Raw genomic sequence first — 6,000 nt, forward strand, 5'->3', positions numbered from 1 at the left:
GAAATGCCACTGCAAATCTCAAAAGGTGATGACTAGTGTGTGAGCAGGTGAACTATCATCTAATTTCACTTTTGACAATGAGACATAACTTTTAAAAGTCATTTCAATCAATAATATTAATTTCAGTAGTCATGCTCTTTGTTCCCCGCAAACATTCGACCCATTATTCCATCACGCGGTTGCAAATTCTAAGCATTAACATCAATGTCAGCATAAATCATAATTAAAATGTAATACGTCTTGGATATCTAAATCGTTATCTATGTAAGTCAAGCATATTTTGTGATCCAAAATATTTAAATGTGAATTTTTTTGTAATTCATATTTAGAATTATTTATTTTTATTAATGATGTCTTCTAATTTACTGAATTTATATTCATCAATATTATGTCTTCTAATTTACTGAATTTATATTCGTCAATATAAAATTCTTTTTATCATGTATTAAAAAAAGGAAAAATCATATCGAAAGAAGGAAATTGGAAAATATTGGAACCCACCATTATTTGAAAAGTCAAATGGGGTGGGCACCGAAAGTAGAAAGTAATATTGGTTGGCAAGTTGGGTTAAAAGTTGGCATGGGATAATTGCAATTTTGGTCCCTAATTGTATAGGGACATTGCAAGTTGATCCTTGAACCTCAACTATAAATAGGCCTAACCATTGCTTACTTTCTTCATCCCATAATTGCCATTCTCTACTTAAGGCATTATTCTCTCTCTCTCTATTTGTAAATTTCACTTGTAATTTTTGGAGTGAAATATATTTGCTAGTGCCCGAGGACGTAGGCAAAATTTGCTGAACCTCGTTAAAATTCTGGTGTCCTTTATTATTTATTTTGCATATTTTGTGAATGTGATTGTAGTGATTTATTGTGCTATTAAATTACGATAGAGGGATATTCTGGCTAGGAAAGACTTGGTATTTAAGTGATCTTCGTGATCTACCTCTCTTTCCTGGGAATTGAACTTAGTGTGATTTTTCAGTATAATAATTTTACTCTTTCACACGCTTCCGCGCAACAATTGGTACCAGAGCCAGATTCGTACTTGGAGAATACGACCGTTTATGGTACTATTCACGTATACAGCACTATTCACGTATACGATACTATTTACGTATATGGCACTATTCACGTATATGGTACTGTTCACGTATACAGTAGTTGGGATTGAGGAGAAAAATGGCAGCAGCATCGTCATCAACAAGGACTATTGTGACAAATGCAAAATTTGAAGTAGAGAAATTTGACGGTACCAATAATTTTGGTATGTGGCAATGTGAGATCCTGGATGTCTTATGTCAGCAAGAGCTAGATATAGCCCTTGAAGAAAAACCCGACAAGATGGATGACAAGGAGGGGCCAAGATCAATAGACAGGTGTGGTACAATTCGCCTATGTTTGGCCAAAGAGCGTAAGTACTCTGTCATGAGGGAGACATCGTGAAGAAGTTATGGGATACACTGGAAGAAAAGTTTCTAACGAAAAGTCTTCAAAATAGGCTTTATATGAAAAAGAAACTTTATCGATTCACGTATGCACCTGGTATGTCGATGAATGACCATGTGAACTCATTCAATAAAATTTTAACAGACTTGCTAAATTTGGATGAGAAATTTGAAGATGAAGACAAGGCATTATTGTTGTTGAATTCCCTTCCTGATGAATATGATCATCTTACCACCACATTGCTTCATGGGAAGGACACGATCACATTTGATGCAGTCTGTAGTGCGTTGTATAGATCTGAGACTCAAAAGAAAGATAAAAGAGATCACAGAGATACAACTGCAGAAGTCTTAACAGTAAGAGATCGTTCACACAGTAGCAAATCTGGTAGAAGGGGAAAGTCCAAAGGGAGACTCGCCAAAGATGAATGTGCCTTTTGCCGTGAAAAAGGGCATTGGAAAAAGAATTGTCCTAAGCTACAAAAGGGCAAGGCTATTTCTAATGCATGTGTAGCGGAGCATGATGAGGAGTCAGACTTTAGCTTGGTTGGCATGGCAATGGCATGTCAAACGGATGAGTAGATTTTGGATTCAGGATGTACTTACCATATGTGTCCCAATAAGGACTGGTTTTCTAGTCTTAAAGAGCTAGAAGGTGGAATTGTTCTTATGGGCAATGATAGTACTTGTAAGACAATGGGAGTGGGTACAGTCCAATTCAAGAATCACGACGGCTCAATCCAAGTCTTGACAGATGTTCGCTACGTACCTAGCCTGAAGAAAAATCTCATCTCATTAGGGGCCCTAGAATCTAAAAGGCTCACAATCACTTTGAGAGATGGATTACTAAAAGTAGTAGCTGGGCAACTGACGGTGATGAAAGGCACAAGAAGAAATAACTTGTATTTTTAAATGGAAGTACAGTTATTGGATCAACATCAACAGCTTTCTACAAAAGATGTAGATTCAGAGGCTACCGATTATGGCATATGCGATTGGGACATCTTTGGTGAAAAAGCTTTGCGACATTGGTGAAGCAAGGCTTATTGAAAGGTGCAAATTCTTGCAAAATGGAATTCTGTGAACATTGTGTTCGGGCAAGCGTAAGAGGGTAAAATTTGGTCTAGCAATTCACAATCTGAAAGGAATTCGGACTACGTTCACAAGTGATGTGTGGGACCTACCAAAGTAGCTTCTTTGGGAGGTATGCACTATTTTGTTACTTTTGTTGATGATTATTCAAGAAAAGTATGGGTGTATCTAATGAAAAGAAAAGTGAAGTTTTGGATGCATTTAAAATGGAAGAAGATGGTGGAGACTCGACCGGTCGAAAGGTCAAACGACTTCGATCGATAATGGTACTAAGTACAAAACGATCCATTTCTACAAGTATGCCAAGATGAGGGCATTGTGCGACACTTCACTGTTTGGGATACACCACAGCAGAATGGGGTGGCAGAACGCATGAATCGAACTATACTGGAGAAAGTTCAATGTATGTTGTCCAATGCTAGATTGGGCAAAGAATTTTAATGAGGCGATTACATATGCGTGCCATCTAATTAACCATTTGCCATCACCGCAATAAATGGAAAAACTCCTATGGAGATGTGGACTGTAAATCACTCGATTATGATTCTTTACATGTATTTGGTTCCACCGCATATTATCATGTAAAAGAATCTAAGTTAGACCCAAGAGCAAAGAAAGCATTATTCTTGGGTATAACTGATGGAGTAAAAGGATATCGTCTCTGATGTCCTGATATAAGGAAGATTGTTTTCAGTAGAGATGTGACTTTTGATGAATCAACCATGTTGAAGTACAAGGATTCACAAAAGGATGACAAAACCAGTAGTACTTTGCAGCAGGTGGAGCTTGAAAAGGTTAACGATGATCCAGCTAATATTGAAGGGACAAATGATGAAGAGGTTCCTACCCAAGAACCTCTACAGCAACAAGATTCAATTGCATATAGAAGGCCAAGAAAAGAGATTCGTAAGCCTGCTCGCTTTGATGATTGTGGCCTATGCACTTCCAATTACAGATGATGATGTTCCTTCTACTTACACAGAAGTAATAAGTAACCCTGATGGTGTAAAGTGGAAGCAAGCAATGAATGAAGAAATACAGTCTCTTCATAAAAATAAGACCTGAGAGTTGGTGACACTACCCAAGAGAAAGAAGGCAATTGGATGCAAATGGGTATATGCAAAGAAGGAAGGATTTCCTGATAAAAATTAAATTCGATACAAGGCTAGATTAGTAGCAAAGGGTTACGCTCAGAAAGAAGGAATAGACTACAATGAAGTGTTTTCTCCAGTTGTGAAGCATTCGTCTATTCGGATTTTGCTAGCCTTGGTTGCGCAATATGATCTTGAACTAGTTCAGCTTGATGTGAAGACCGCGTTTTTACACGGTGATTTGGAAGAGGAAATCTATATGACTCAGCCAGATGGATTCAAGGTTGCTGGAAAAGAAAATTAGGTTTGCAACCGACAAAGTCGCTTTATGGATTGAAGCAATCTCAGGAAGTGGTACAAGCGATTTGATCAGTTCATGAAAGGGCAAAGGTACACAAGAAGTAAATTTGATCATTGCGTGTATTTTCAGAAGCTACAAGAAGGAACTTTCATATACTTGCTCTTATATGTTGATGATATGCTAATAGCATCTAAGAGCAAAGTTGAGATTGAAAGATTGAAGACTCAACTCAATCTCGAGTTTGAGATGAAAGATCTAGGAGAAGCTAAAAAGATTCTCGGCATGGAAATATGGAGAGATAGAGCTCATGATAGAGTTAGCTTGTCTTAGAAGCAGTATTTGAAAAAGGTACTACAGCAGTTTGGCATGAACGAACAGACAAAACCTGTAAGTACCCCGTTGGCTTCTCATTTCAAGCTTTCTGCACAACTATCTCCTTCGACGAATACAGAACGAGAATACATGTTGCAAGTTCTGTATTCTAATGCAGTGGGTAGCTTGATGTATGCAATGGTGTATACAAGACCCGACATTTCACAGGCAGTTAGTATAGTGAGCGGTATATGCATAATCACGAAAAGGACATTGGCAAGTCGTGAAATGGATTCTACGGTATATTCGAAGACCGTGGATGTTGGATTATTGTTCAAGCGGGATAATACACTTGGTAAAGGTATTATTGGGTACGTTGATTCTGACTATGCCGGTGATTTGGACAAGCGAAGATCAACCACCGGTTATGTGTTTACACTTGCTGGAGGACCAATAAGTTGAAGTCTACACTACGATCTGCAGTTGCATTGTCAACCACGTGCCGAGTACATGGCTGTAACAGAGGTCAGTAAAGGAGGCTATTTGGTTACAAGGTATGGCTAAAACCTTGGGGTTGGTTCAGAGCATATTAACGTGTATTGTGATAGTCAAAGTGCTATTCATTTAGCAAAGAATCAAGTCTATCATGCACGCATACAAAACATATAGACGCACGATTCCATTTTGTGCGGAAATTATTGAAGAGGGGAAAATTTGTCTTCAGAAGATCAAGACTGCAGATAATCCCGCAGATATGATGACCAAGGTGGTAACAGCAACCAAGTTCGAACATTGTTCGAACTTGATTAATATCCTGCAAGTTTAATAGTTGAAGAAGGCACTATCAAGTATTGTTGTCAAAAGCAGAAAGAATTGTGTGAAGATAAGATTATCGTAATCAAATCTTCAAGGTGGAGATTATTGGAACCCACCATTGTTTGAAAAGTCAAATGGGGTGGGCACCGAAAGTATAAAGTAATATTGGTTGGCAAGTTGGGTTAAAAGTTGGCATGGGATAATTGCAATTTTGGTCCCTAATTGTATAGGGACATTGCAAGTTGATCCTTGAACCTCAACTATAAATAGGCCTAACCATTGCTTACTTTCTTCATCCCATAATTGCCATTCTCTACTTAAGGCATTATTCTCTCTCTCTCTATTTGTAAATTTCACTTGTAATTTTTGGAGTGAAATATATTTGCTAGTGCCCGAGGACATAGGCAAAATTTGTTGAACCTCGTTAAAATTCTGGTGTCCTTTATTATTTATTTTGCATATTTTGTGAATGTGATTGTAGTGATTTATTGTGCTATTAAATTACGATAGAGGGATATTCTGGCTAGGAAAGACTTGGTATTTAAGTGATCTTCGTGATCTACCTCTCTTTCCTGGGAATTGAACTTAGTGTGATTTTTCAGTACAATAATTTTACTCTTTCACACGCTTCCGCACAACAGAAAAAATAAAATAAAAGAAGAAATAATAGAGAAAGTCCTTTTGTACCCTCATCTTTCTTTAATTATTAGTCAGTCTTCTGCAATTTTATTACACCAATTCTACGAATCCTTTAGTTTTTGCTTTTACTTTTTGGTAATTATATGGCAGTTTCTTTCTTTAGTCTTAATTAATGAATTTACTTTCAATTCCTACTGCATAGTTTTGCTTTTCGCTTTTGTTCTTAGCCGGTGGTTTTAATTAAGTGTTGATTATGAAAATATGATAGTTCATGTATAAAGATAGACCCTACGTAATAT

The sequence above is a fragment of the Gossypium arboreum genome, chromosome 1 (assembly GCF_025698485.1).
Source record: "Gossypium arboreum isolate Shixiya-1 chromosome 1, ASM2569848v2, whole genome shotgun sequence".
NCBI classification, from domain to species: domain Eukaryota; kingdom Viridiplantae; phylum Streptophyta; class Magnoliopsida; order Malvales; family Malvaceae; genus Gossypium; species Gossypium arboreum.